Raw genomic sequence first — 12,726 nt, forward strand, 5'->3', positions numbered from 1 at the left:
AGCACTTTGGGAGGCTGAGGCAGACAGATCACAAGGTCAGGAGATCGAGACCATCCTGGCTAACATGGTGAAACCCCTTCTCCACTAAAAATACAAGAATTAGCCAGGCATGGAGGCAGGCACCTGTAGTCCCAGCTACTTGGGAGGCTGAGGCAAGAAAATGGCATGAACCTGGGAGGCAGAGCTTACAGTGAGCTGGGATTGTGCCACTGCATTCCAGGCTGGGTGACAGAGCAAGACTCTGTCTCAAAAAAAAAAAAAAAAAATTTATATATATAATTTTTCTTCAGTTAATATGTAAAAAAGACTGCATTGACATTGTTAAATTCCCAGGACCTCACTTTGTTAAGGATGGACTAAATGACTGGTATTATCACTTACAAAGATGTGTTGAAGTTGATGGGGCTTGTGTCAAGAAATAAGTTTATTTTTTTATTTGTATCTTTTAATTCTATTTTCCTATGAACTTGTAAAAGTCCCCTTGTACAATAGATTGCATAGATTTAAGGTGTGGAGCTTGAGAAATTTTTATGTGAACAATCTGTGTATCTCCAGCCCAGATCAAAGATAAGGCACCTCAGAAGCCTCCATTGTGCCCTCTCAGTCACTAACTTTTCAAAGAGCAGTGTAATTTTAATTCACCTCCTTTCATTATAATTGGTGGAGTGTTCATATGTTAAGCATCATCTGATTTTATTTTTCCATGAACTGACTGTTCATTTCTCTGCACATTAGGATTTTTTATCTTCTCTATTTTCTGTACATCATTAATTAATTAGCCTTTTGTACTTGATATAAATTGCCCCTATTTTCCCCTGCCATTTATTGGTTTTATTTAATTTGTTTCTACAATGCAAAGGATTTTTCATTTTTAAAAGGCAAATTCCTTTTATTGTTTCTGGGTTTTGTCATATTTTTAAAAAGTTTCCTACTCTCAGATTATAAAGGAATGCGTCATGTTTTCTATCATAACTGTGTGGTTTTATTTTGTTTGTTAGATCTTTAATCAGGTTTGCAGTTTATTTTTAAGTATGGTGTGAGATGTGGATTCAGTTTTATCTTTTCTCAGTTGTTCCAACACCATTGATTAATAAGTTCATCTTTTCCCCAGTGATTTGAGATGCCACCCTTATCACACACCTAATTTCCAGATGTATGTGGATCTATTTCAAGACTCTATTTTATTCCACTGACTATTTACACACCAATGTCACACTTTTTAATTACAGAGACTTACTAGTGTGTTTCAACATTTGGTCAAATTTACTGATCCTCCTCTTACGTCCTTCTTTTCCAAGGTTTTCCTGTGTTTGGGCTTTTTAATTTTTCCACATGAAATTTAGAATCAACTTAGCTGAAAAAAAAAAATCCTGCTATTTTGCATTTATTGGAATTGAGTGAAGTCTAGGGGAATTGGTATCTTTATGATGTTGAATCATCCTATCATTCCAAAAAAGGAGTGTTTAAATTTTTTCTTATACAAGTTTTGCACATTTCCTTTAAATTTGTTTCTAAGTAGTTGATCTTTTGTTGTCACTGTTGCTGTTTTAAATGACATTTTCTCTTACACTATCATTCTAGCAAGGTTATTGTTTGTGTATATGAAGACTATTGATTTTTCATGTTAATTTTACATATGGCCACCTTACTCTTATTGTCTGAATTAGTTTTATGTCCAGGTCTTTTGTGTTTTCCAGGTATACTATATCCATGTCATTGATAGAGATGGTTTTCAATTTCTTCTTTTCTAATCCCTTACTACTAATTACTTTGTCTTCTCTGTCTATACTGGTCAGTAAATCCAGTGCAATATTAAATAGAGTGGAAGCAGTGGGCATCCTTGCCTTCTTCCTGAGTTTAGCAGAAAAAGGGCTATGGTTTCAAGTAATTAAGAACTGCACATGTTGTACTACGTTAAAGGAGCATCCATCAGTTCCTACTGAATCCATTGTATTAGGAATGTTTGTTGAATTTTATCAACTGCCTTTCTGCCAGACTAAGGCTATAATCACATGATTATTTCATAGATGTTTATGGATTTTCTAAAATTGAACCATCTTTGCATTCCTGGAAACTTCACTTGATTACAATGTATATTTTTTTAATGTGCTGCTGGACTTAGTCTGCTGTTAAGGAATTTTTAATCACTTATTATATCAATATTCACAAGTGAGATTGCCTTACAATAATTTTAACAGATTCACATTTCCCTTGCATATATATATATATGCCATGATTTTCTAGTTTCCAACTCATGTCCATTTAGATTATTTCTACAGTTTTGTTAATATTAATGATGCTGAATATGAATTGGAGATAAAAACCTTTTACCTTTCTGTGTTTATATCCCAGCGAAAAATTTATAGAATGGGATCACTGGATCAAAGGAAATTCCCATCATATTTTATGAGATGCTACTAACTGTCCCACCTCCCCACCCCCACCCAACAAAAACAATGGAATTTTTAACTGGATGTAGAACTTCATTAATTTCTCTGCATTAGAAAAGATACTAAAAGTTTACCCTACTAGGAGCAGGGAAAAAAACTTTCTAGTTTTCTTAATTTAGCACAAGGTTTACGGACAATGTAAAAGGTTAAAAAGCTTAGGTCAAAGAATCAAGCTTCCCAGTTTACTACTGATGAGCTGTATGATCATAAATGTCATCTCTCTACTTCTCATATGGAAAGGGAGACCAAAAATCTGAAACTTATGACATTCTTACAAACAGAATTTGAGATAATAGATACAAAATTATTATATAAATGTAAGGCATCATAACTATGACAGGAAAATCTTATATTTGTGTTTATTGTCATCAGTTAACGTTTAACAGGGAAACAAATCATTTAGCATGTACACATATGAATTGCTCTACTACGTAACAAAGAAGGGCTAATTCATCCAGGTGGGATAGAGAGATGAAGGACGGAACATTCTGAGTACTATGGTGGGCCCCTTCTTAAAAGACCCAGCAGACATTTATATCCCTTCTCCCTTGTCTGTCTCTCAATATGGAGGTTGAGACAATCATACTGAGTAGACCCTCGACTCCATGGAGGATTGGAGCCCTACAATTATCAAAATCCACAGATGCTCAAGTCCCTTAGGTAAAATGGTTTAGTATTTAGATAATATGTATGGTTTAGTATAACCTATGCATATTCTCCTGTATACTATAAATTATTTCTAGATTATTTATAATCTTTATACAATGTAAATGCTATATAAATAGTGATTATACTCTATATTTTTGTTTGTATTATTTTTATTGTCATAGTTAACTTTTTTTTTTTTAAGACAGAGTTTCACTCTGTCACCCAGGCTGGAGTGCAATGGCATGATTTTCGCTCACTGCAACCTTTGCCTCTCAGGCTCAAACAATCTTCCTGCCCCAGCCTCCCAAGTAGCTGGGACCACAGGCAAATGCCACCACACCTGGGCATTTTACATAGTTTTTGTAGAGATGGGGTTTTGCCATATTGCCCAGTCTGGCCTCAAACTCCTGGCCTCAACAGATCCTCTCACATCAGCCCCCAAAAGTGCTGGTATTACAGGCATGAACCACCATACCTGGCCATTTTTTATTTTTTAAAAGAATATTTTCCATCTGTAGTTGGTGGAATCCATGGATATGGAATCCATGGATGCAGAGGGCTGACTGTACTCGTTTTCTTAGTCTTCCTTAGAACTAAAGGTATCTGGTTCTGGCTTTGAAGATCTAAAGGAAAGTCTGTAATGAGAGAGAATCCTCTGTAGATTCCTCCTCTCTCTCAAAGGAAAAAGAAAAAAAAAGGAGAGTCCTAGTTCTAGGGAAGCTACTCCCTTCACTTTCTGTCTTTGAATGTAGTTGGGAAAGGACATAATGCTTGGAGCAGAGGCAGCCATCTTGAAACCATGAGGCAACAAGTCAACATGCAATCTTACAACTATGAGCCATCATGCTAAGAATGGTAGAGTAAGAGGATGCAGATAAGCCTGGGATCTTGATGAAACTGTTGAATCAGACCTAGGAATATGTATCCCAAGAATTCTGGAGTAAACAACAAACTTTCTTACATTTTAGCATTTGCTAGTCAGATTTTCTGACACTTATAGCTGTAAATATCCTTAATGAAATGAATAAGAACCACTCCTTTATGGGTAACATCTACTCAATTCATTACAAAACCTCTATGAGAGCCTTCCCTCTCAGAATGAGCGGGGCCCAAAGATTTGACTAATCCTAGAAACCAAAATACCAGAGCCTGGCATGGGTGTAGGTGAACCTGAGCAGCTGCTGCCTTTACAGTCAAGAGACAAGTGTTTTACTGTCATAATTTGGAGTAGTTAGGAAAAAAAGAACACATCCAAAGCAGAGGTTACAGACTGGCAAATTCAACTGGTTGAACATGTTACTAGCATTTTTATTTTTTTTTAACAGATGAGAAAATATGAGGCTCAGAGCATAACTTCGTAGTTAAGTATGGGGTCAACCAGACTCATTCTAACTCTTAAACACTATGTGCCTTCTTGCTCTCAACGGGGGGAAGGAGTGATTCTTCCCATCCATGTAGAACTGCTTGGCCATCCAAAATATATTAAATTACAGAAAAGGGAGTAGACAAATATTATATTGTGATTACAAAAGGACTTTGGTTTTTATGGAAAAAATTGAACAAACTTTGGATTTGTTTAATACGCACTACAATAGATTAGTAATGCATACCGGCCATCTGACTCTCAGGAGGAAGAATTGAGCTGAGGCCACTTGCCATGCTGGCGTATACTAAATTTGAGTTACACCCTGCAATGATTATCAGACATAAAAAAGAAAAAACGCTATTTCAAAATTGTGTTAGATACAAACTCATTGTGCATATTGTTGCCAATCACATATAACAAAAGGAAAATTAAATTACTTAAGAATGCAGCCTGAGGAAAAACAAAATCAAAGAATAATTATGTTTGCCATTTAAGAAGCTGTAAGGTGATGGGCCTCCATGACTTGGATTCTAGTTCAAAAGATGAAAAAAGTGCTTGAGAAATTGAAGAGCTTTTTTTCCCCAAAATATATCTGGATGAATATTGGCAATGTGTAGGCGAATACTCTTTCATCTGATGAAAGATAATAAAAAATTTCTCATGAGACAGTAGTGCAGGCTGACTTTTGTTTTACCACCACGAAAAGAAACAGCATCATTAGTACTGAGATATCCAGGTTGCCATGGTGCTCCGTGGCTTCTAGAACAACATAGCAGGGGGTACTCTAAGAAGGATGGGAAGGACAGTGCAGAGTCAGCATGATGCCATTTAGCAGAAATAGATCAATTCCCACCATGTTGAAATATAAACTCATGCAAACGCTTCCAGCTAACATTTAATGAAACTCTGAGATATAAATCTTATTTTTTATTTTCACTGGGATTTGGGATAGAAACTGTGTTTACAATTGAAAAGGAATAATGTGTGGCCACAAGGATAGCTTTCTGATGAAAAACATCATTATCAAAATAAAAAATACAAGCGGGGTGCAGTGGCAAGGGCCTGTAGTCCCAGATACTTGGGAGGCCAAGGTGAGCAGACAATTTGAGCCCAGGAGTCTGAGGCCAGCTTGGGCAACATAGTGAGATGTCATCTCTAAATAAATAAGTAAATAAATTAAAAAAATTTAGAAATTAAAAATGCAGTCATGGCAGTGTAAAGCAGACTGCGGCAAAAACAAAAAACAACAACAACAACAACAAAACACCTCACAGGCAGTGACTTAGAGGGTATTATTGTAGAATTCAGAGGGAAAAAAAAATATGAAGTGATGAAAAGGCTAAAGCAAAGAAGACATTTGGAAGACAGATGTAATGTAAGAGAACCAGAACAGATAATCAGAAAGAGATTCTATAAGGAACCAAAAGAAAGCAGAGTATCAAACCTCCAGAAATACTAGATGAAAGTTCCCGACTGGGTGCTGTGACTCACGCCTGTAATCCCAGCACTTTCAGAGGCCAAGTTGGGCAGATCACGAGGTCAGGAGATCGAGACCATCCTGGCTAACACAGTGAAACCCCTTCTCTACTACAACAAACAAACAAACAAATAAATAAATAAGGCGGGTGCAGTGGTGTGCGCCTGTAGTCCCAGCTACTCAGGAGGCTAAGGCAGGAGAATCACTTGAACCCAGGAGGTGGAGGTTGCAGTGAGCCAAGATTGCGCCACTGCAATCCAGCCTGGGTGATAGTGTGAGACTCTGTCAAAAAAAAAAAAAAAAGTTCCCCTAAAACTACACCTTGCCTGGAGATGTTAATAAAATTCAAGGATAACAGAAACAACCTACAAAAACATAGGCAGAAAAAAAGATTACTGAAACGAAACCAAGTTTAATTTGGTATTTGACTTCTTTTTTTTTTTTTTGAGACGGAGTCTTGCTCTGCCGCCCAGGCTGAAGTGCAGTGGTGCAATCTCAGCTCACTGCAGCCTCTGCCTCCCAGGTTCCAGCGATTCTCCTGCCTCAGCCTCCTGGGTAGCTGGGATTACAGGCGCATGCCACCATGCCCAGTTAATTATTGTATTTTTAGCAGAGACTGGGTTTCACCATGTTGGCCAGGCTGGTCTCAAACTCCTGACCTCAGGTGATCCGCCCGCCTCGGCCTCCCAAAGTGCTGGGATTATAGGCGTGAGCCATCGCACCCGGCCTCAGACTTCTCTTTGAGAGCTGTAAATGCTTATATATATGTTTATATATATAAACATATATAAAGCAAAAAGACTATTTTTACCCAAACTGTATACACCAAAAAAATCATTATTTAAATGGCAATAAGTAGATGTGATCAGACATTGAAAATCTCTGAAAGTATGCAACCTTAGTGTCTTCTTTGAAAAAAAAATTGAATAGTTTCTCTGACTAAAACATGAATTGCAATAAAAGTAAATAAGAAAATTAGTATAAAATAAATTGCAGTGAACTATAAAAGGAGTAAAATGGCTTGTTTTTCTAAAATAGAAGACCTGGTGACAAAGCTCCTTATAAAGTTATGCAAACACACACGCTATAAAAATTCCTCTGTGTTTTAGCAACTGCAGAAATTGACCTTTTTGAGTGAGGCTTGATTCAGCATGATGAAAGAGGACTACAAACCACCAAAACACTTCTAATTCATTTCAATATACTAAGTGGAACCTAAATAAATACTTGTCCTGTGCAAAAGGAACTGTGTTCTGATGTCCGAGAAGTGGATTCCCACCCTTCGTTTCCTAACTCCTTAAGGAGAGTTGAAACCTCAGAATGGTGAGATCTCTGGGGTCCAATGGTAAGCCAGGTCATGCCTTAAGCTGGGCTAGGATGAGAACCTCTATTCCAAAGGACAAGGTGTGCGACAAGGGACAGGTGGAGGGCTTGACTGTGAGAAGAAGAACTCCCACACCTACAGGAAACACAATCCATGCCAAGACACAGCACCTGATGTGACATTTCCAATGAATATGAAGTCTGGGGCAGATTCTCTTCCCCCGTCCTTCACTCCCAAGAGTGCCGACTGGTAGAATCTTTCACTGCTCCACAGCCCTGTTTCTTCTGAAACAGGAGCTTCCATCCTCTCATGCTTTCTCTACATTCACTGCCTCTGCCTCCCACTTCAAGCAGGGTCCCTCTGCCAAGAGTTGCCCTAGAGTTGCCCAAGTGCTGCTGCCCTTGACTTCAGCCAGCTTAGAGACTCTGGGGTCTCATGGGCCTCTTCTGCCTTTCTCAGCCTGGATGTCCTGGCCCATCGGCATCTTGGTGAGACACTCTGGGAAGCAGCCTTACATTCTAGAAGATCTGAGAGATATCTCAGTAAGGGCCCTGAGGAAAATATTTTAGAAGACGGGGTGGATGTGGATGGTCTGGCTCACCAGTCTCCCTTGCAAGTATTTTTAAGCAACCTGGAAGGGCCTTGCATCCACCGTGTCTGCTCCCAGATGCCATGGCAATGAACCTGGGGATTCATGGTGCCACAGATACTTTTCATAAGTTATATGTTACCTATTGCTGACAGTGCTGCATCAGGCAGAGCTGTGCCCTTGGCCCTGCACCACCAGCTTCCCATCTGCCAGTGTCATCCCTGGTGGCTTCTGAGATGCTCTGGAGCAGTGTCTTCCCCGGGAGAGCTGGGGCTGTGACTCTGGTGCCTCTTCTGAGGTGAGCTTTTGGCTGTCATTCATTGGCAGGACTCATGTTCTAGAACTCTACCAGAAGATCTAACTTTAAGCCACAATAAAAGCAGCCTTCTGTGAGCAGGCAGGAGTCATCCAAAGCATCATATCCTTTTCCTCCAGGAGAAGTTGCCTTCTTTAGAGAAGCCATCATCCCAAGAATTTCTTCTTTCTTTGGGGGGCCTGAGGGTAACTTAGGCACCCTGCTAAGGATCTGATTCCTCTTCAGATGGCCTCCCGACTCAAAGAGGCACTGCTTCTGAGAAACTGTGGGTGCTTTGAAAATAAATCTCAAATGCCCACATTGGGTGAAATTCCCCAAAATTGAAATTGAGGCACAAGACAGTGTTTGATGAGAGGGCAGTTGGGGAGTGGCTCATGGGCGAAAGGAGTTTGGGGCATCCACTCTCTGGAGGTGGTGGTGTACCCTCCTAGGGAAGCTCTACTTCAACCCTACTGGAAAATTTTGCAAAACACTGCAGTGTAATTCGATGTCAAAAATCATTCTTAACATAGACGAGGTATAACATAATATATAAATGAGAAACCATGAAACCATTACATAAATCTATCATTTTATTATCTAAGAAATTTAATTATAAGGAAGAAAGGAAAGAAAATACATATCTATTATTTAAATATCCTTCCACAATGAATGTATATTATCAGTTATTCACTTCCTTCATTCACTGATTCAAAAAAAAAAAAAAAAATTAGACAGGCCCTGCTCTTAGCAGTTAGAAAACAGAGCTTGGGAATCACCTTCTCCGACATCAGAACACAGTTCCTTTTGTACGGGACAAGCATTCATTTAGGTTCCACATAGTATGTTGAAAAGAATGTAAAGTGTTCTGAGGAGTTAGAGATACAGCAACAACCATACAAAATCCCTGGCCTTATGGAGCCTTACTGTGCATGAGGGAAGGTAGGGGAGATGAAGGAACAAACTTTAATATTAAACTCTCTGCCAGATAGTCATAAGTGCCTTAGATATATTAATATAAAGCAGTGAGGGGGCACCGAGAATGTTGAGCAGAGAAACAGTTTAATTTGGGACTAGGTCATGCAACTTCTTAGGAAAAAGTCTTCCTAGGCAGAGGCAATGACAGATTCAAGTGCCAATGGGGTCAGTGTGCTGAGGTCAGGTTCACAATGAGTGAGCTGGTGACAGAGATAAAGTAGGGAAGAGGCTGGGGAGCAGATCCTGAGCCAAGGAGTGGCATGACATATTTTCAAGAGAACCCTGGGGTTTCTATGTGGAGAAGAGACTAAAGGGGGCAAGGTCAGAAGCGGGAAGACCTGTTAGGAGGCTACCATAAACATCCAGCCAAGACATAATAAAGGTTTGGACCAGAATAACCGTGGAGGTATGGTCAGATTCAGTATATATCAAAATTAGGGTATAGGTAGGAACGTAAAGAGATGAGAACCTGAGCCCTGGGAGAGTCCACTATCAGCAGTCCAGAGAAGAGCAGAGAGAGCAACAAGGCTTGAGGAGAGGAAATAAAGTGGGAGGAGGAAAACCAGAAAACCAGCATGTTGAAAACCAAGTGAAGAAAGTGCATCAAGATTGGGGAATTAATCTACAATAAGATGAGGACTGATCAAAGATTAGTTGATTAATAATGCACAGCTTCTTGCTTTTGACCAGAGTATTTTCAATAGAATGGTGAAAAAAGTGACTGGAGGGTTTTCAAGAGAGCATGGGAGTACAAAAATTGTAGTTAGCATGAGATTTGCTTTAAATAGAAGAGGAGAATGAGATTGCAGCTGGTAAGATCAAGAGAAGATTTTTTTTTATTTAAAGATGGGTAAAATAAAAGAAAATGTTAAGGGGGAAAATAGAAATTTTTTACTGGAATTGGTGAAATCTAAGACTATTATATTTATTCCAGGAAAAACAAACCACTAATTGGTGGAATATTTTCAGATCTTTGGGCACTTTGCCCCTGACCACCATCCTCAAGGTCAGAATTAGGAAGAAACAGCTCAAGGTTATTAGAGAAAGTAAAGATGTTTTCAAAGCAGTATAGTGACCACCTCTGGCTTCCATTTGTAAATTAGTCTTACATTCCATCAGCTTCCTTACTCTCCTGGGCTTATCTTCTTTGGATCTTTTTTCCCTAGTGCCTGCTTCTCCCTCCCCATCTCAGCATTAGTTCTCTGAAATCCAGGGTCTATAGACCCACTGAATTAAGCCCCTTAAATCAAACTTTGTGTGCTTCCAAGAAAATCTGTTTCTTGAAGAAAAACTCAAATACTGCAAAACTCAAGTACTGCAAATCAGCATGGTTTATTCTTTGAGGATCAGGAGGCCACAAGCAGCCAAGACTTCCTGAGCTCATAAAAGAATATGCTAGCTCCAGCCATCTGAGACCAAAATGATGGAGTAAAGGTCAAAGGAGAAGTCATTCTCCTAATATTCACAAAGTCATGATTTCTTAAAATGAAAATCCAATTCACGCAAAATAAGATTCATGATCAAATAGATTTATTGAGCACTTTATATTAGTCTGCCTCCCCCAGCCACACAGAGACACCCTCTGAGGATCTGTAATGATGACATATTGAGAAGCCCAAAGGAATATAAACATATGTTAAGAACATAATTTGACCTTCTCCTTTCTCTTGAACAATTTAGACTAAAGCCATTAGGTAGGACCAAGGAAGATATGCTTCTACATGGGCTGGCCTGGAGTGCAGAGCCCATGGGTGAAGGAGACAGCATAACCATACATGATGGGTTACCTGCTGCAATTGAATATTATGAGCCAGTTTTCTCACTCTCTGAGAAGGGAGTAGCAAAAATGAAAGGTGAAAAAAAAAAAACTAGAATGGACCATGTAGTGTTGGATTAGAAAGAAGGCATCAGTTTAAACACCTCTATGGATTAGAACTGGAGGTTCAGAAATAAATATAGATGTAAATGTGTATATACGTATGAGTGTGTGGGAGGAGGGGTGTGTGTATTCAAACTTAACACCCCGTGCTTTGTCCCTTGAGAGGACCTAGTAGCAGTGCCACCTGATAGCACTGAGCATGACTACAGCACAGGTCCTGACTTCCACATATTATTCTCCAAGAAAAGTAACCAGGGCTTCTTGAAAAATGGTTTATCCTAGGACTAGGGCAGGAAAAAATAAAGATGATCTTGGAATATCTTGCTGTGCCAGAAAGCAAGGAAGTGCTCAAACACATCAAAAGAACATAGAAACCAATTTGAAGAGGGTTCCACTGGCCAAATCTAGGACATTATGAACAGCAAAGTAAACAATGAGAGCAAATAGGACAACATGAGAAGGCTTGAGTCCACACTGATACAAATAAAGTATAATTTGGAAGATTAATGAAGAATGGGATATGTACATGGTTTTAAAATATTTCCCTACCAAATCTTATTAATTAAAAAAAAAGTATCATTTCACAGTGAAGAAGCCTGGCAGACAACAGTCAATCAGGTGATCAAAGTGAACATCAGGATGCAGTTAGAAGAGAGTATTATCCCTGATATTCCTGCCAAAGGTAAGTAACTTGAATCTAATTATGAGGAAACATCAGACAAACCCAAATCAAGGAACATTCTACAAAATAACTGGCCTGCAATCTTAAAAAGTTCTAAAGTGCAAGGAATACCTAGGAACTGTTCCAGACAGAAAGAGACCACAGAGACACCACACTTAAATGTAATGCTTGCACTTAAATATTTTCTTTTCTTTCTTTTTTTCTTTTTTTTTGCTATGAAGAACATACAAAGAACAACTGGCAAAACATAAATGACACCTGAATTTCAGATGGTCAAAATGAACTGGTGTTAATCTCCTGACTTTTATGGTTGTATTGTGGTTATGTAGGAGAAAGTCCTTGCTGGGAGGAAATACACTGAAGCATTTGGGTATCATAGATATATCAGTTTGGCAACTTACTATCAAACAGCTTGGGGTGGGGGGAAGTTCTTTGTATTATAATTGCAACTTTTCTGTAGGTGTGACATTGTTTCAAAATAAACTATGGATTTGAAAAATAATCCTCATCCTCTTTTCCAAACACATAAGATTATTGAAGTTACCTTAGGTGATAACAGCCCTGGAAATTCATCATCCACAGCTGATACTTGGACCAACACTCCTATAAAAACATTATTTCATTCTTAGTAGGAAGGGAGGCTCAGGTGAGTGCAGAGCCTTCTGAGTTTGGGCCCGAGGCATTTCAAGGTAGCCTCTTCTCTTTCTCTATTCATAAGCACAGACTTAGGTGAAAAAGAGAAGGAAGAAAAAGAACTTTGAATTAATTTGTCTACATAATGGGATAGATTGAGAAAAAATTTAAAATCTGTGTCAAGTTCGTTGCATTAGAAACAGTGAATCAGCCTGATATAATAAAAGTACAATTGGTACCTTCAGGATATCATTTAATCCTATCTGTACCTAGCATTTAACAAATGAAAGCCTAAAAGTGATGTAATATCAACATTGTAGGCATTATTCAAATTAAATTAAAAGATGAAAAACACAGAGGTTCTGAAATGTTGAGGACCTTATTGGGGTGAAGGCAGGATTAGAG

General features: G+C 38.7%; 1 protein-coding gene across 1 annotated transcript in view; it reads right to left on the minus strand.

Moving 5' to 3' along the window:
* Window positions 1–12,726, minus strand: part of EPDR1 (ependymin related 1) — a 31,793-nt gene that overhangs the window by 14,022 nt on the left and 5,045 nt on the right.

This window comes from Colobus angolensis, unplaced genomic scaffold, assembly GCF_000951035.1.
Source record: "Colobus angolensis palliatus isolate OR3802 unplaced genomic scaffold, Cang.pa_1.0 Scaffold232, whole genome shotgun sequence".
Lineage (NCBI taxonomy): Eukaryota > Metazoa > Chordata > Mammalia > Primates > Cercopithecidae > Colobus > Colobus angolensis.